Raw genomic sequence first — 20,716 nt, forward strand, 5'->3', positions numbered from 1 at the left:
GCGCCTCAGCGATTCATTGAGGAACTACGATGCTAATGTTGTCTGTACATTTTATTTAACAAGGTGGAGATGTAGTGTCTTAGATATTAGGCACGCTATGACCCTTGTGGTTCTGGGAAGGCTGTAAACAGGAATTACTTAGTCTGATGGGAGGTGTTAATTTGTATTAATGAAAGTTAAAATGCAATGAGTGCAGAGTGTGATCATATGCTCAGTGTTAGATTTGGGGGTCTCTGGTTGGCAGAGGTAGGTACCTTTGACCAAATAGGGACCCTTACATCTCGTCGGGGTAAGGGGGTACACTCCTAAAATAACCCCTGCTCACCCCCTTGGTAGCTTGGCATGAGCAGACAAGCTTATTTCAGTAGCAGTGTGTAAAGCATTTGTGAACACATACAGTAGTCAAGTAACAACACTACAGATGGACACCACACAAGCTGCAGTATAAAAATAAGTTTTCTTTATATAGATTTAAAACAAGACCACAAACAACAAAAATCCACAATACTGTACTTCAAAAATGGTAGAATTTGCTTAGTCCTCTTAAGATGTAAAATGCGACAGTTTGAGTTCAATGTACCTTTAGATGCATAACGCTATGCAACAAAAGTGTTGCAGGGAAGATGATGCGTTGGTTCCTTATACGCAAGAACCATGATGCGTTGGGTCCCTACTGATGCGTATGGGATGCGTTGGTTCTTCTCGGCTTTGGGAGGTGATGCGTCGGTTTCTTACTGCGCTTTCGTGGCAATGTGACCAGCAACACCGTGATGCGATGAAGATCCAGTGTGATGAAACAAAGATGGGGCCTTCCTCTTGATGTAACATGCGACGACTCAACAATTCTTCTGAGCCGCGACAGGCTGTGCGACACGCTTCCCGGTGATGCGAAGGCATCTGATGCAATGGCGACACTCTTCTCCGGCGATGCGAGGCGTTTCGGCAATGGGATGCGACAGCTGCAGCGACGGTGACAAGCTTCTCTGTTGATGCAGCATCGTCTGATGCGACGTCAATCCTCTTCTCCCGCGATGCAACGACAGCGGCTGCGGAGGCGACACACTTCTTCTTCATGAGTCGCGCTTCCAGCTCCTTGCCACACGCAATCCTTCAGAAAGCCCAACACAACAGCAGGCGCTTCCAAAGACTCTTGGGGAACTGGTTGGTGAAGTCTGTTGTCCATGAGACTTCAGCAGGAGGCAAGCTCTATGTCAAGCCCTTGGAGATCCTTCACAAGTTGATGAAAGTACAAGAAAAGTTAATCTCTCCTTTCTTTGGCAACCACTGCAGGCCAATCCTCCAAACAGCACTCAGCTTAGGGATAGTCTCTTCCTCAGTTTCTCTGGTTCCTCTCCTCAGCAAAGGTTTCTTCTTGTTTCCCAAAAGTGACATGAAGTTCTAGGGTCTTAGTCCTCCCTTTTATACTTATTTTCTCTTTTTTCTCTGAAGGTAGAGAGGCATTTGCCTAGTCCAAACCAGTTCTAGCCGGTCCTGGAGCACTTTGTTGACAAGACTCCTTCTTTCCTTACAGTGTAGGCCAGGGACATCAGACGCATCACAGGAGGTGGATTCAACATTGTGGAGGGAAGGCACAGCCCTATTCAGGTCCCAGGTGCAACTCCACCCTCCCATCTGCATGCAGATCTCTCTATTGATCCCTGTGATGACTAATCCTGGAATCCCTGGAATCCCCAACCCATGTCACTCAAACTCCAGACAAGGAATACACAACCTAGCAGAGGCAGGCTTGAATGGTTAGACAAGAAAATACCTACTCTCTAGAAGTGGTATTTTCAAACACAGAATGTTATAACCAACTTCGCTAAAAGATGTATTTTATCATTCTGGGTTCAGGCATACTAAACTCAAATTTCTTCCTAGTTCCCTGAGTCAGTTAGGATCACAAGATGTAATAATCAAACTGCCCATTCTGGCCTATGGGGAATGGGTAGCATTGCCATAGTGAAAAATAAAAATGGCTGTAATTCACTATTAGGACATGACACATACACCAGGGCATGTCCTACCTTTTACCTACAATGCACCCTGCCCTGGGGCCTACCATGGGGGTGACTAATATGCAGAAAAGGGAGTTTAGGGACTGGCAACTAGGTGCACCTGCCCAGTCAACATGGCAGTACCAGACTGCACACAGGCTCTGTAACGGCAGACCTGAGACACGATTTTACCAGCTGCTTCTGTGGGTGACACAACCAGTGCTGCAAGCCCACCAGCAGCATTTGGTTTACAGGTCCTGAGCACATTCAGTGCGCTGTACTAGGATCTGACAAGTACACCAAACCAACCAACCATGGAGTCACTAATCCAAGGTGCTAGGTCTAACACTCAGTAATAAAGACATCTGTTACAGAGCTCCATGTGTGGCATTTTCATTTGCATGCTTCTGGGCTGGGGAGGACACTGAAACTGAACTTCTTTTGTATGGTATTTGAGACACTTTGCACAGCAGTCATAGTTAGCATTTTTCTTTAATTGTAAACAAGTTGTAACACAGGAAAAAATTGATACTTTCTAAATGTATTGGTCACTGAATCTGGCAGTGCAGCAATTGCTTCTTGTCCACCCCAATGCAAAAAACATGCCCTAACTAACAGTTGTAATTAAATCATTGCATTTTTAGCATTCCACAAAAATATCATTGGTGGACTTGGCCTTGTTTGCAGGATCACCTCCAAACGCTTTGCCTTTACCACTCTTGGTCTCTGAACATGTCTTGCGGACTTTTAGGACTCTATGCACTTAATGACTGCTAACCAGTGCTAATGTGCTTGCAGTCTCTCCTTCAAACATGGTAAAATTCACTTCCACCAACCTTTAATTTACTTGTAAGTCCCTAGTAAAGCGGTACTCCATATACATAGGGCATGTAAATTAAAAGCTACTAGTGAGCCGATAGCACCTATTGTACCACCCACTTGCATAGCCTTTACAAACATGACTCAGGCCTGCCATTGCAGCCTTTGTGTGCAGCTGTTATTTTAAGTTGGAAAAAGAAACCTTTTGCCAGGCTTAAACCTTCCTTTTTAGGACATATACGTTCATAGGGTAGGACCTAAAAATCTCATAGGGCAGGGTGCATTGTATTTGAAAAGTTGAACATGTATGTTTAAATTTTCCATGTCTTGTTAGTGAAAAACGTGCAAATTCGTTTTTCATTATTGCAAGGCCTACCGCTCCCATGGGATTACATTGGGTAACCTTATTAAATTTAATAAATGATAACTTTAGATTAGGAGCAGGTAGGAATATCATGTTTGGTGTCCGAGGATTCGGAATTTAAAAAACTCTTTAAGGGTAAAGTCAGATTTTAAGTCACTACTATGGAAATGCAACTTTTGCAAAGTTTATATAGAAATGGGGGACCCATTATACCCGTGTGGACTTAGTTTACCAATTGTCAGGTAATGATGCCTACATGGGGTGCATTTGAAAGTATATTTAGGCAGAATTCTCTAATTACTGGTAAAATGTCTTCTCATGACATTGAGAAACCAATTCAACGCACAATAGTCTATTTTATTTAAAGAAAGGAATCAACTAATATAGCCGGGTGTTTTTCCTAATTCAATATATTTCCCTCAAAGAATGATAGTTTCATTAGGGGTTTAAAACTAGGCCTGGGTGGTGGACTCTGCTCTGTTTGCAGAGTTTGCAGAGTTTTCTGCACTCTGTGCTCCACGGAGCTCGTGGAGTGCAGAAAATTCAGCTCTGCATATTGCAGCAAAGTTTTTTCCCTGCTTGTTCTTGGGAACGGTAAGTTGGTAAGCAGCAGGATGATCAGTATGAATGGCAGTTCGCACTGCTCTTCGCCACTTGCGGAACTCCACTGAGTTTTTTTTGTTACTTTGCGGCGTTCCGTGTAGCGAAACTCTGCAAACTCTGCAAACTATGCCCAGGACTGTTCAAAACAAAACAGTACTTCAGAAGCATTGAGAACAGAATTGAATAATCCTTCACAGTTAGGTTTCGCTAGTTGTTAATCCACAATAACCCATTTGAAATAGTATACAGTATGGAGATTGTCCTAAACATGGCCCATTCGTAGCTCTCCCTAGTGAGTACTACTAGGGCTGCAAGCTTGCTTATTGGAATTTTGCTCTGTGTGCTGATTTTCTTTAATAACATTTTTACGAGCACTTCGAAATTGATCAACATTTTTTAGCATTGGGGGCTTTTAAACTGTGGTAATGTGGGAATTACTAACCTAGGCACTCTGACAGCCTCCACACTCTCCTAACTTCTTCCCTGCCTCGCCTTGCCGATCTCAGAGCCGGTGTCTGGCGGCGGTGGGCGCCATCTTAGGTGTGGCTGGGGGAGCGCCGGCCTCCCACCCTCCTCTCACCACTATATAATGTGCATCATGGCCAGACGGCGCAGCGGGCTGGCGCAGCGGGCGCGCCAGGCGCGCGCCGAAGCCGCGCCTTAGCCAAGCCCGTTTGTGCCCGTCCGCAACCGGACACGGCCCAGGGCCACCACCCCTGGTCCTGACAACGGAATCCTTTGGAGTAGGAACGATCTTGTAAGTCTGTCCACCATTACTTTCACACCCGGCCTTCACACCATAAACATAGGGGAGGAAGAAGGTTGCAGACACTGTCAATTCCGATTTAGTACATTGATAGCTGATACCCGGGGCAGCCCCACCTTGTCCTGTGGCTTGCTCAACGTGAGATCGCTACGATGCCATAAGCTTGATATTTACGACCTACTTGTGGATCGACAACTGGACCTGCTATTCCTCACAGAAACGTGGTTGGATGCTCACTCTGACCCCAACATCATTCAGGCATTACCAGAAGAATACCTGATGGTGAGATTGGACAGACCCGAGGGCAGAGGGGGGGGGTATAGCTATTGCATTCAAACAGCAGCCTGCCTGTCAATTGGAATTAGTCCATATGGCGGGAAGCGAAGCTGGTGTTTTTACCATAAAAATTAATGGGGGCACTACGGTGAAGGGTTATTTAATTTACCGTCCCCCAGGACCCCTGGCAAGGTTTAAAGGTAACCTACTAGAGTGCGTCACGGAGATAGCGTTGCGGAGAGATAAGTTTCTGCTACTCAGAGATTTTAATATGCATTTAGAGGATCTGTCGGACAAAGCAGCGATGGAGTTTCGTCAAGAACTTCGGGGCCTACAACTAGAGCTAAAGGGCCAGCTTCCAACACACCAGCATGGCCACTTGCTTGATCCAGTATTTGCGAACTGGGAGGAAGTCATAGCGGCTCTCCCCGTGCCCCTCCCCTGGACCGACCATTTCCTGGTACCATTTGAAATCCATCTCCTTAAACATAAGGTGACAGACCCCACTCCCCTTAACTACCTCAGGCGCAAATGGGCCAGGTTCTCCCTGCCAGAGTTCAATGAGGCTCTTATCGCAGAGGGCCCCCCTGGAGGTGATGATGCGGATTCGGCAAATAAATTGCTTAATGACCGTATCACGGTTGCCCTGGACCGTACGGCCCCTCTAGGCCGGCCGAAGGAGGGCAGCCGTAAACAGAGAACGGCACCTTGGTTCAATGAGGAACTGCTTTGCGCTAAGAGGGATTGTAAGCGAGCAGAAAGGCAGTGGAGGGTAGCCTATGACAGCCAGGCGAGAGAGAGATATCTCGTCAATAGACGGGCATATCACAACCTAATCAGGAGAGCGAAAACTGCCCACTATGCCGATAGGATCATGGGTGCAGAGAATTCAGCGAAAGAATTGTTCTGCGTTTATAAATCCCTGGTCGCCCCCAAGTCCTCGGCAGGACTAGAGGATTGTTCAGTTGCTGCCTGCAATCGCATTGCTGACTATTTTAGCGACAAAGTGTCCAAAATGTATTCAGCCTTTCCCGTCCAACCCTTGGCAGGGGGAGAGTTCGAAGCATCAGTAAGTGAGGCAGATGGACAAAATCTGTTGCTTAACTTCTCCACTCCACCAGTAGAAGACCTGATCAAAATATGTAGATCAGTGAAATCAGGCTTCGCACGGGATCCAGCATCACCTAAACGGCTGGGGGACAGCTTGACGACACTAGAACCATACATTAGGCATCTGTTGGATGTCTCCTTCAGGTCCAGCACTATGCCTAGGGAATGGAAACAAGCTGTGGTGCTTCCCCTCCGCAAGAAGCCTAATATCAGCTTCGAAAAGCTGGAGAATCTGCGTCCCATCTCCCTCCTACCCTACTTCTCTAAAGTGGGGGAGAAGGTGGCCAATTTGCAGTTAATGTAATTTGTGGAAGAACTTCAAAACCCTAGGGTGCCATCTCCAAAAATCTCATCCAACGAACAATGTGAGCAGCTTGCCACATACTTCGTTGAAAAAGTTCAAAAAATATATGCGACCTTTCTGCAGAACCCTCCTCACTCCAGAGAGCCTACAACAACAGTCCCCACCCGTATTCCTCTCACCCAAATTCCTGCCATCACTGCCGCTGAATTGACCAAACTATGCAGGAAGGTGAAGTCTGGGTCCCCAGCTGATCCGATGAGCCCCTCTCACTTCCTGAACTCATTGGACCTTTTTCTACCTCCCATGATGGATATCCTCAATCTCTCCTTTACCTCTGGATCTGTACCTATCGCTTGGAAACAAGCGTGGGTATCACCAATAATTAAGAAACCCACCCTTGACCCTTCCAAACCGGAAAACTACCGACCAATATCCCTTCTACCCTGGATATCCAAGATAGCAGAGGCCCATGTCAACGGCATTCTCTCGAAACATGTGAACCGTCACGGAATTCTGGATCCATCCCAAAATGGCTTTCGAGCGGGCCATAGTACTGAGTCTGCCTTACTGGCCACCACCGAACATCTCCGGACGATCCTAGACTCCGGGCAAAGTGCTGCGCTGATTCTCTTAGATCTCAGCGCAGCCTTTGACACGGTATCCCATGACATCCTTCTGGAACGTCTGGAGATGGCCGGTGTAACTGGCCTTGCTCTTTCATGGTTCCAATCCTTTCTTAAGGATAGATCCTTTAAGGTGTCAGCCCCCCAATTTCTCTCTAAATCCCACCCCATAGCCCAAGGAGTCCCCCAGGGTTCAGCGTTGAGTCCCTCCCTCTTTAACTTATATGTCCAGCCGCTTGCGGATGTGGCCAAAGAGTGGGGACTCACGCTGGTCTCATACGCCGACGACACCCAGCTGGTCGTCACCCTCTCGGAAAGCCCGTCCATCGCGGCATCCAAGTTTAGAGAGGGCATGGCATCAGTGGCACAATGGATGACGGACAACTACCTCCAACTTAATGCCGGGAAAACCGAGGTGCTCCTCCTTGGCCGTAACACCTGCCTATGGAATGAGCACTGGTGGCCGTCATCCCTTGGCACCACTCCATCCCCTAAAAACTGTGTAAAAAATCTGGGAGTCTGGATGGATGCCAACCTCAGCTTCCAGTCACATACTAAAAAGGTGGCAGCCACCTGCATAGGGCTCCTAAGGAACCTCCGGCCTATACTTGGACTCTTTGACTCTAAAGCTCGCCAGCTAATTATCCAGGCAACCATCTTATCCCGCCTGGACTACGCCAATGTTCTTCTACTGGGAGCAAACAAAGCGGAAATAGCTAGGTTCCAACGTATCCAGAATACGGCGGCCAGAACACTAGTCGGTCTCCCACGCAGATGCTCAGCCAGAGCTACCATCCGCAAATTACACTGGCTGCCCGTGGAGCAGAGTGAAATTCAAAGCTCTTATCACGATCTTTAAGATCGTCAAGCAGGGAAACCCCCCTCTGTTGCGAAATCTGGCCCGACCTCATGTCCCCGGCCGCGACCTTCGCTCCTCTAATCAACTCCTCCTGACAGTCCCCAGAATCAGACTTAGTCGCACTGGTGGCCGCTCCTTTAGCGTCCTGGGGCCCAAACTATGGAACGATCTCCCCCTCAGCATCCGCTCCATAGATTGTCTCCCGGCCTTTCGCAAAGCCATCAAGACCCACCTCTTCCCCGCTCTCTAAGGCCCTTATCCTCCCCTCCCCGTTCTGTAAGAGTTAGTTTGTCTCCTAGCGCCGGGACACCCCATTGCTGGGGTAGCTGTTGCGCTCTACCAAACCTAGAAATTAGAAATTAGAAATTAGAAATACCAATCTTCTACATCCCACCCAGTTTGGGTTCCGGCCTCGACACTCACCGGAGTCAGCGCTCCTCATGGCATCCGAAACCATCAGGCAGGGTGCCGACGAGGGCCATACTATGGCCTTGATCCTTCTGGACCTTAGCGCTGCGTTCGACACTGTAGCACATTCCATCTTGCTACAGTGTCTGAACAAAGGAGGGGGAGGAGGTGCAGCGCTAAAATGGATCCAATCGTTTCTATCTGGCCGAGGTTTCCAAGTCAGGCAGGGCTACTGCTACTCCGAGCGAGTAGCCTTGGACCAGGGGGTGCCGCAGGGCTCGTCCCTGAGTCCAACTCTTTTCAATCTGTACGTTGCCCCGGTTGCCACCATAGTGGAGAGTCACGGTTTGCGCATGGTGTCGTACGCCGACGACATGCAGCTGGTCATCTCCCTATCGCGTGCACCCGGTCTAGCGGCAGACATCTTCAGAGCATGCATGCAAGACCTACTTGCCTGGATGATTGCCAACTGCCTTAAGCTCAACGGAGGCAAGACTGAGGTGCTGGTGGTGGGGGGAGACCGAGCGGCTTCGACGTCGGCGTGGTGGCCTCCTTGCCTGGGACCAGCACCAATTCCCTGCCAGGAGGCGAGGAATTTAGGTGTCTGGTTCGATGCCAACCTAACTTTCGGACCCCAGGTGAATCGGGTGGTTGGTACCTGTTTCGGGATCCTCAAGACCCTCAGGAAGGTTCTGGAGCTCCTTCCTATCAAAGCCCGCCAAACACTAGTGCATGCACTAGTCACGTCCAAGATGGACTATGGCAACCTGCTCTACCTGGGGGCAGGTTCTACAAAATGCCGCAGCACGGTTGGTTCTCAGACTGCCCAGAAGATCAGCTTCTAAAGCCGCGCTCCAGGCCCTGCACTGGCTTCCGGTGAGAAGCAGGGTGGAATTTAAAGCATTATGCACCTGTCATCGGATCGTCAACGGCAGGGCACCTCTTCCCCTGCAGGGTCTGCTGACACAATACAAGCCCTCTCGTTCTCTCAGATCTTCTGGCTCGGGGCACCTGTCCATCCCTAAGGTGTCCAAAGTACGGATTGGCGGCAGATCCTTCAGGTATCTGGCTGCATCTAGCTGGAACAAACTTCCTCTGGCGTTGCGCCTGGAACCCTCAGAGCCCATTTTCAAAGCCAAGATAAAAACATTTTTATATGCCCGGTAGTGGGTTCCCACCTTAGTACCTTCTCCTGCTAGCGCTCGCATCCTAGCGCGGGGACACGCCGTTGTGCGTCACCAAGCGCTTTACAAGACCCCCTATTATTATTATTGGAACAAAATCTCCAAGATTAAATCTTAATAGAAACTTAAAGGAAAACGGGTTAGGGCGTAGACATTTCGGTTTCTTCTGAAGCATATCTGTGAGACCATCTTCAGGACAAGACATTTCATGTGAGGATCCAAGACCCCTATGGAAATAACATTCAAAAGAACAAAACAACAACTATAAATATTTAATTGGAATGGAATATATACACCTGGAAAAAGTGAATAGTGAGTTTATACTAGAAAGGATGAGCATAGACCCTGACAAACCACAGTACCAATAATAGTACAATAGAGAGTACAACTAACCTCAGTTAGAACAAAAAAGACAGCTTAAAAAGTGAGTCTATAAAAATATAAAAACCTTACTAATACATGAGTGAAACAGTTCAAAAGAATGAGTTCTCGCAGTTAAGTAGCGAATTTAAAAAGAACAATGGCAAAAAGAAACCATGTTGGGTGGAACAACATGTTGCGAGATTCTAAAGAGCCACTAACATTGCTTAGTTGAAGAGACTTATAAAGGAATCAATAGTAACAGACCACGTATAAGAACTTTAGAAGATTGTGCCTAAATCTATAGGTGATTAGATGATACCTAAAACCTACCAATAGTAGAAGGATTTCCGTGTAGATCCAGCCTAGAAGGTATCGCAGGTACAAAGAGTCTGTGGCCATCATGATGTGTCACAAGTATGAATAATGGACAGAGGGATACAAACACTAGCATCACTTGAGTCTCAGGCATTAATGATACTAATTGAAACACTTGAAAATTAGTTAAAAAACAGAACATATATATTGACCTTGAAATTGCCGCAGGTATGTAATAAGTGGCCAAACACCATAGTCACGCGGCAAGGTATTTGTCGTATTGACCAAGCAAAAATATAAACACTATAAAACAGCATCGCAGAGTCTAAAGAATAAATAGTGTGAGATCAAACATTTAGCTGGGTAATAAAGGCATCCTTAAAGTAGTTGCTGTGGTAGATAGTTGGCAACAATGATAAAGGGAAGGCAAGCTTACTTGTACGCTGAATGATAGTGGCGTCATCAAGCAACAAAATATTTTTAAATGATCGTGTTATATGAAAAAATGTGAAGCACATGTGGCTGTAAGCACATTAGAACCCACAATAAACTTAGGCTAATAAAATAATTGTGCTGCAACACAAATGAATAGCTTCTTACTTGAAATGGCAGTGCCACAGCAACCATTCAACGGTCTCCATGTGCATTCCACAAAGAGTTGGAAGCCGTGGGAAAGACCAGAAATTAGGTAATTGCAGGGATGTGTGGAGGCAGCCAAGAACATGTCAGACACCTTAAAGTGCAAAACCTAGAGTTAGTATAGATAGTAAATAGATAGTAAGTAGATTGTAATATTTTCTTTAACTTTGAAACAGGATAAAGTAGTGCATTGGCAAGATGGTGTCTTAATGAGGCCACTGCTTACCTCTGTCCTCTCCTGGTTGAATTCTCTTGAATTACGGAGTGGGTAATGCATTGGAGTTGTGGCCGGATTGGAGGTTTCTGCTGGAGTATCCCTGCTGAACGGCAAGTCGGGTGCTGGGCACACTTTTGTTGTGGGATGATTGGATCCATCTGTGGCTGCTGTGAGGTTCTCACATAGCTGTAATTGATGGCTGCAGCAGGTGCCGCTCACGGCTACTGCTTTGGCTTGCACTAGACGACTGCAGACTGTAACTGTGCTTGGTTAGGGCCGGCTAAGATGACTACCCATGGTAAGGGGAAACTACGGAAGGTGCCACCTTCAAACACGGCACAAAGGTACAGACACTAAATCAGGCTGCAAGAAAGAAGAAGCTTGTGCTAGTAAGGGAAGACAAGCCAAGGGGGGAATAAAATCACACACAAAAACTATATCTCAGTGTATGCAGGAATTTGGGGGGGGGGGGTTGCAATCTTCTATTCTGAGCATTTTCTCTCTCCAAGAGACTAGGAAAAAAGAAAAGTATAGGCATGAAGATACTAAAAACGGAGGCAACAAAACAGTGGGCAAGCTTGTCCATACTTCTACACCTAGAGATGAAGGAGAGGAATCAGAGAATTGATTAGCTAAAAGTGTGAGCCCCTGGTCGGTAAATAGTGACATTACCATTCTAGACAAGAAACCAAACCAGTTGCCAATGCTGCTGTTTTTTCAATAAAGTTTTACCCACATGTAAGAACCATCAATACATATGTAAGCTCACTAATCGCTTGTTTATTTTTAAGAATGTATTTCATTTTTTTGAAAGAAAAGTTCTTTTCATTTACAACAATTTTTAAGCAATATCCCACAAATACAAAAAACGTATACTTTACAAGACAACATCACATCACATACACTGGTTCACACATGCTACATCCATACTCATACACAAGGAATACAAAAAGTATACAATAATAAACCAAACATTGAACAAACATGTAAATTATGTCGCTTTTTCAATCCCCAAAGTTATATACATTCTATACAATTAATACACTCAATGGATTTTGTATCAATCTCCTGCTGGGTTTGATATACTTTTGAGTAAAACACAAGCGTTTGGTTTATCCAATGGCCTACGCGTTTCAAACCTCTTTATGTGAGAGGTTCTCATCAGGGCCAAACTCACTCTAAGTGAGCTCAAAAACCACAGAATGGCACCATATTATAGATGACCAAATAGAAAATGTATGTAGATTTGTCACGTGGTCCCTGGTGGTGTAGGAATTTGTGGGTTGGAGAGTCGTGGTTCGATGATCTCCTAAAAGCCGCTATTTCCGCTTGTACAATGGAGGTTGAGGATCGGTTTGGAACGAAATCCTTTGCTGGAGCGTCAGTCGACAGTGACCAATGAAAGAGCCTGTCATTGGCCACTGTCGAAATATAGATATATACATTTTTTCTTGTGATTTTCTCAGGAACTATTGGAGGGATGTACACCATTTAAGCAAAAGGGCGATCTGCGAACCGAACTCTACCTCTCTGCCAAATTTGGTGTAATTCCGTTCAGCCGTTCGGGCTGTAGCCGTGTCTAATAGTCCTATGGAAAATAACATGGAAAAAACACGTTTTGGGACCCCCCTTTTTTCTCAGCCCCCACTTGACGAATCCCCCCAAAACTTTCAGGGAAGGAGCGGAGCGGGCCATCTTCTTTGAGAAATTTGCGAAGATTCATCAACCGGCACCAAAGTTATTCCCAATAGAATGTTGCGGATTTTCTATGGAAACTAGTTCCTAACTAAATATACCTACTGGCGACCGCCAGTAGGTAATAAATTACATTTATATATATATATATATATATTTACATACACATAAAAATAACTGATAAATGTAACATCTAAACTACAAAACAAGTTCAAAATCTTTCCAATATAATTATACATGAAAAGAAACAATATATAAAAATTAATTTTACTAAAAATATGTTAATTACATAAATGTGTATACATATATATATACACAATATATATAAATATATATTTAAATACAGAAATATATAATAATCATAAATATTTTACCAATACTAAAAAAACTACTAAACTCTAAGAAAAGAAATATACTATTCCCACTCCACTACGTGCAACAGTAGGGAAAGAGTTGGACCCCAGAAGGATAAAATGTAATATTCTCACTCCAGTCAGTGCAAGAGTAGGGAAAGCATTTGACTCAGGAGTTGTAAAATGTATTATTCCCACTCCAGTCTGCAACAGTAGGGAAAGCGATGGATTCAGGTTGGGTAAAATGTAATTTTCCCACACGGGCATGTGCAACAGTAGGGAAAGTGTTGAACTCAGGAGGGGTAATATGTACTATTCCCACTCCAGTGTGTGCAACAGTAGGGAAAGCCTTGGACTCAGGAGGGGTTAAAAATACTATTTTCACTCCAGTCTGTGCAACATTAGGGAAAGCGTTAGACTCAGGAGGGGTAACATTTCCTATTCTCACTCCAGTCTGTGCAACAGTAAGGAAAGCGTTAGACTCAAGAGGGGTAAAATGTACTATTCCCACTCCTTTCACTGCTACAGGAGGAAGTACTTCAGGTAAAACAAATAACATATTTTACCAACTCTATTAAATACCCAAAAATATAAAATTCTAAATATAAAAATGAAGGGACTGATTACGAGTACGGCAGCCTCAAGATCGCCGTATCTGTGGTGACGATCCGATCGTCTCCTCCTTGGCAGCCCGATCATGACCATGGTGATTGGACCACTGCAAGACGGCTGCCACCATCAGGATCTTGGATCCTGCGGTGGTGGCGGTGGGAAAAGCAGTGATAAATGATGGTGTTGCTGATGCAGGCACCGCCATGCTGATCACAATCGGCATTTGTGCTGACATTTTCATAGCGGGTACCCCGCCATGAAAAGGTCATCAGAAAGGCAGCGAAAGGACCCCAAACAGGGCCCCAGGTCGATTTTGCCCATGGGGTTGTGTGCTTGCGGGCATATATTGTACCCCCCTTGCTTACAAAGTTGTGCGTGCACTGTCTGCAATGCATGACATGGTGCATGGTACAGAGTGCACCGATGAGCAAGTAGTAGTGCTACTGCTGCGGCATGAGATGCAGGCTCTCAATGAGCCGAGGCTTGCCACGACCCTGGCACCACCGCTGCAACACTGCCAGCCCCATGGTAAAATCATAATGTGGAGGTTGGGATGTTGCTGGCTTGGCGGCATTCTTCTGACCACTCTCCCGACCACTGCAATAATGGTCCAGCAGTTGGACCGTCAAAGTCCAATTTCGGCCTTTAATATCTAAATGTTAACAAAAATGTTAAAAACAACATAAAAATTGCAATTTCTAATAATTATTATATTTTAATTAAAATTACACACTATGGGCCTGATTATGATGCTGGTCGGATTGACTTCCGCGGTCATGTTTGAGGTGGTCCGACCGCCCTGGTCTCGTTGGAAGCGTTCAGTCTGACTGCCGGATTATGATGAATGCATCTTGTACTTCTACTGACTGCTGAAAGACTACCAACTCCAACCCAAATCAGCTTCACCCTAACAGTCTTTAGTGTGGATCTCTTTCTCTAGGTGCCCCCTAAACTGGAGCAGCAGAACCTCAAAGATTGCAACTCTGAGGGCGCCGGAATGAAGGTAAGTCCGTAGGTGGCATTAATCCCCATTGACTGAACTATGCACAGATTGCCACACTCCAGCAATGGGGTACAAGGTGCACAAGGCATATCCCCACATATGTCATGCATGTGTGTTCATAACACATGTTCCTGTGAGTTTGCACGCACTTGGAGCAACATATTCGGAGGTATGTGCACCATCATAGACGATACCTCTGCGGTAGCAGCAGTTGCATCGTAATACGGCGGGAGGAACTTTCCCTACTTCGGAATTGGATTGCGGCAGCAAAAATCCAATGGTCGGTCCAACCGGCATCGTAATCAGCCCATAAATTCCCAGAAACATAGCAGCCAAAAATTAAAATGTCATGGAAATAAATTAAGTATTGCACAATTGACATATTAAATAATAAAAAATGTTTTTTTAAATAAATGAATAAGTATTTTTTAATTTATGATTACTTAAATAACTTCCCATCCTATTTCTCAACAAACTAAATAACACACACCTAAAATATAACTTAACAAATGTAATAATTTCACAATTAACATAATTATAAATTATATAATTAATTATAAAGTAATAGTTAATTATCAATAAATTAATTCCCAAATACTTCCCACCCTGTACCCCTACAATCACAACACAACACACCTACAATATATATTAGAAATTATAATAATTATACAATTAACATCATTATTTTCCAAATTAATAATTAATCATAAATAACGAATAATTGATTAATTATAATTATTTACCTTCCCACCTTTTACCCATACAAAGCCAACAGCCCACACCTATAATAGAAAAAGTTCATAGTTACACAATGTACATAATTAGTTCTCAACTAAATAATTAATATTAATTTAAAAATATGTATTAAATACTTATTGATTAATTATAATTAATTTACTTCCTACCCTGTATCCCCTTAATCCCCACAGCCGGCACCTAAAACATAACATAAAAGTATATGAATTAAACAATTTACATAATTATTTATCAATTAAATAATTAATAATATTTAAAAATAAATTAATCATTAATTATATGTAATTTACTTCCCACCCTGTACCCCTAAAAACTTCACACCCCATTACAACACTTTAAATTACAATAAACAATTAAATGTAAATTAAAAACAAGAAACTTACAAACTATATTAAAAAACAATAACTATACAATTCACAACATATGCAATTAAAACATATACTAACATCCATAAAGATAATTATAAACAATATTAATAACAATATTTGTGTAAATGATTTTCACAACATAAATATTTTGAACATCGTTATTAACAACATAGATATGTTTTTTAAACAATATTAACAGTATAGATATTTTTCACTTCGATATTAACAATATAGATATTTTTGTAAATGATATTAACCACCTAGATATTTTTGACACCAATATTACTTTCATTAGAAAATCGATATTCTTGTCAACAATATTCCTGCATCATGATATTTGTGGATCACGATATTAAAAACTGGATATTTCTGCCTCTCAATGTTTTTTACTCTATTTTGCGTCCTAATGCCATCCCACTGTTAAAGTATGTACAGGTTGTAATTATGAAATTAGAGGCTGAATAGATAGGTTTTCAGTAGTTTGCGAAAAACTATCTTGTTTGACATGTTTCTAAGATGCCCCGGTAGTTAGTTCCAGATGATGGCCACACAGACCAAGAAGAAAAAAAACACGTTTTGACCTTTTGAAGCGAGGGACCACTATCAGTCGAGCTATTCCTAAGTGAAGGGGAATAATGCTAGATTTGCCTATTGGAGTGATGGAGCAAGGATTCGCACGTAAAGCGACTTGCTCGTACTCATGAACCTCGAATAACCCTAACTATGTAATCAACATGTTTGTTTTACTAATTTGCCCCTTATTCTTTCCCCATTTGGGTGTCCGAGTGAAGCTTGTTTATGTGTTTTCTAATCCTAATACGCTTGCATATAAAATGGCTGCTGCTAGGCAGGAATTTCTACTGCGCATGCGTCTGTCCTACCCATGTGACATGACGTACTCGCAGTTCTGGAGGGAACCCTTTCGCATCTGCGCACTAGTGCTAAAATGGCTGTTATATGTTCTCACATGCGAGAAGCTTGCATTGCTGCTTACGCTAAACTGTTCGTTTTGCTTAATCCTAATACTGTAGTTTATATTGAAGTAATGGGAATAGTATAAAGATTCATGGTATACAGTGTAATCATTTATCACTGTGTTCTAAATTGTTTCCTTTTACTTTTCATGTATCGTACTCTTTGGGCCTGGGAAGTGCTTATTACTCCATTTTGGAAGTCCCTTCTGCACACAACAGACAAGGAGGAAAAATTAACTTTGCAGCATTGGAACTCAGCCAGATGGCAGCAACAGCCAAGATGCGCCTGGGAACCCGAACTGTGACCCAGCTAGAAGAAGCTGAACTGTACTGAAAATTGTTACAATTGTATTCAACGTTATATTCACCATTGTTAACCAAAGGCATATGTCATGAGAACCTGGAATTTAAGGGGCGTGAACGGAATCTGAATAAAGAGCCTGAGAAAGTCTAGAAAATAGGTGGTGTGATGACCTGTCCTCCTCCTTTGTCCACTCAAAATTGGGGATCCTTACACTTGCAACATTGGGGGGTGGTACACTGACCTGAAAAACAGTATAATTAGCGTAGGTTTAGCTAGAGAAATTGTGCGATTTGTCTGCTTAGCCGACCTGTCACTGACCCAACGCACTCAATAGGTGACTGAAAGCAGAGAGCTGCGGAGCACTCTGTTGGGAGTTCGAGAACCCAATCGCGTTTTTTGGGGAAATGAAAGTGCTGGCGAAGCACTTTGCTGATAAAATGTATAACCCAATCGGGGTTTTGGGCAGATTCCTTGCAGAGAGGGTGTAGCGCAGGCGCTGCAACCGAAGCTGCGGGTGCTGGTCTTAACCTTTGGTGAACCGGTCCTGATCCAAATCCTGGGGTTATCCTGTCCTGATTGTCCATGAGCTGCACCTGCTCGCCTACTGGCGCTGAAGCCCTTGGGGTTTCTCCTGTCCTTTCCAACTGACCCGTGGCCAGAGTTAGTCTTCACTCTATCCTAGGTAAATATAAGTCTGTGTGGGTGTTTGTAGATAAATTTGCATTCCTTTTCTCCCCATCCTGAATTTGCAAAGCTTAATTGCATATGTTCCTTTCCTTTTCCGTCCCTTGGTAAACGAGATATCCATGTATTACTGACTATTAGCATGTTCCAATTTTCAACCCACCTTTAGTCAATGCTTAAATTGTTTCTATATAGTATATGTTCCTTTTTCTTACCCTCCCTTTAGGAAATAAGTTGAATCTATAGAATGTTCCAACTCTTACCTTCCCTATAGTTTAATTGTGCTGAAACTGAATTCTTGAATTACATAGTTGCATTTCTCCTTTTTCAAACTGTTAGTGTATTGCAAAAGTCTTTGGGTTTAGTATGTTCCGATTCTTTACCCTCCTTTAATCAAGTTACGAAAGATTGTTATCTAAAATTAGCATGTTCCTTGTTTTTTCTTCCCTTTACTTTAAGTTTTAAATGCTAAGCATACTCTATCTTATTCATAGCTATACTCTATTTCTTATTCTAGTTATTGATAGTCTTATCGATTTTAACTTTTTGCTCATGACATATGATGATGATGATGATGATGATTAGATAAAGAGTTTGAACCTACCCTGACTCTGTGGTTATTATAAATGTTATGATAATTCAGTGCCTTACTTTTGACTCAACTCCCTGATCCATTGTGTAAAGGTATCTTGTGTCAAAGATTTGTAGGATATTGGTATAGGAATCAGTAATAGAAATCATAATATACTGGTAGTAGAGCGTGAGTTACCCAAACAAAGGTTAAAAGAATATGATTTTGGAAATTATGGGCCCAGGTGAGTATCTGTATAAATTCTAGTTGGGTGACCTGCACGCTCTATCAGGGGTAGTGTAGGCCTCTTCTGTACAAGTAAAGTTGTGCAAACAATAATGCACGAAACCTGGGCTTCATCCTGGACTCCTCCCTCTCCATGACCAGGCAAGTCAACAGCGTCTCCTCGGCGTGCTTCAACATCCTACGCATGCTACGGAAGATCTTCTGGTGGATCCCCTCAGAGACCAGGAAGACCGTCACCCAGGCCCTCGTCACCAGCCGACTGGACTACGGCAACGCCCTCTACGCCGGGACCACCGCCAAGCTCCAGAAGAGACTCCAGCGGATCCAAAACGCCTCAGCCAGACTCATCCTCGACATCCCACGATCCAGCCACATCTCCGGACATCTGAGAGACCTTCACTGGCTCCCCATCAACAAGAGAATCACCTTCCGCCTCCTCACCCACGCACACAAAGCCCTACACGACCAAGGCCCGAGCTACCTCAACAGCCGAGTCAACTTCTACGCTCCCAAACGCCACCTCCGATCAGCCAACCACGCCCTCGCCGCCGTCCCCCGCATCCGAAGAGCGACTACAGGAGGAAGGTCCTTCTCCTACCTGGCCGCCAAGACCTGGAACTCCCTCCCGTCCGACCTGCGCCTAACCCAAGACCACCTCTCCTTCAGGAAGAAGCTGAAGACCTGGCTGTTCGAGCAGTAGCGGCACCCCCCCTCCCCAGCGCCTTGAGACCCTACGGGTATGTAGCGCGCTTTATAAGTGTCACTGATTGATTGATTGAAAGTGTTTCTCTTATTAATTGGTAACCAGTGGAGCTGTTTTAAGCATGAGTGTGTTGAAGTGCGCCTAGATAGATTGACAAGAAGGTGAGCCACTATATTCTCCACTGCTTGAAGTCGTTTAGCCTGAAAAGCTGTTAGACCCAAATACAAGGCATTGGAGTAATTCAGTCTAGATAGAATAAAAGCTTGAACAACACTTTTATGGGCTTTCCAGGGGAGGAAGGTCTTTCATTGCCTTCATTAACCAAAAGAACACTTTTACTACTGAGTATATTTTGCCCTTGAATTGGAGTTGGTCATTAAAAAGTATCCCAAGGTTTTTCGACTGCCCGTGGGTGGGGGCAGACACAACTCTTGGCTAGCCTCCAGAACAACCAGGAGACAAATACGGACCAAAGAGAAGAATTTATTTCTCATCAATCTTGCCTTGCAGGTTATTTACTTTCAGACAGCTGATGACAATCCTCATGCAAACAGAGAAGGTTTCTCTAGCTGAGTCAGAAGCGCCCTAAGGTGAGAGAAGTAGCTGAGTGTCCTCAGCGTAGGAAATGTTAATACCACATGACTATATATGTATGTTTTTAGAAGAGTAGCGATAGCTGTTCGGCCAAGCCAGACCTAAAATGGCAAATAATTCCTCATCGACTGCAAAAGAAGTGTTTTTTATGAAGCAGCATGATACACCAAGCAGCTATTAGCATGTTGTGAGTGGACATTACTCCTCTGAAAACCAATGTAGCAAAAGCTAAGGCAGAGAGCTGTCAAGCAACCCTAAAGGTTCTTGACATTTGTATTTAATTCAGCGAAGGGCAAGATGAAGGAAATTGATATTTATGTATCTGTAAAAGTAATTTTTACGTGGAGTGCTGTAAACAGTTTACAGTCAAACAAGAGAAAAGGAAGCAACTTTCCATGCAGAAGCAAAATCATTGAACTGTGCGGATTTCTAAATATTTTCTAGAACTTGATGTATATGTTATTTTGAAAAAATAAGCAATGGCAATTGTTTGAGCCTAGTAATGATTTCCTGCTCAGGCAAACCTCTCTTTGTGCTCTGATGTTTGAAAGGTTTCATGCCAAACGAACTTTGCCTGTTTAATGATTCTCTTTGTCTGCACCATCCTGGCAAATATATCACTATGTTGTTGCTTTATATTTGGATGTGTTTATTGTGTGATTATTGCAGAACCTAAACACCAAATACATGCATTGTGAATGAATAACCTTGAAGGCAGTACAAAACATCTGTGCAGAGTGCAAGCTTTCCTCAGTTCACCTCTACCTAAATCTCTTAAAATCATGCTGTATTTTGCTGTTACGTGTTATTGAATTCAACCATAACTCCTCTGCTAAAACCCTGATATGATAGCTGTGGCAAATCAGGCCTGGCTAACTTGGCAGAAACGTGTTTATGAAAGGGGAAAATGAATTTGAAAAACGCACCGTAACTATCCTCTTTACGAAAATTGCAGTAGGCTACTGCTTGATAAAAGCAGTTAATAGCCCTCGACAAAACCACCATA

Source organism: Lissotriton vulgaris, chromosome 2_2 (genome assembly GCF_964263255.1).
Source record: "Lissotriton vulgaris chromosome 2_2, aLisVul1.2, whole genome shotgun sequence".
Classification (NCBI taxonomy): Eukaryota; Metazoa; Chordata; class Amphibia; order Caudata; family Salamandridae; genus Lissotriton; species Lissotriton vulgaris.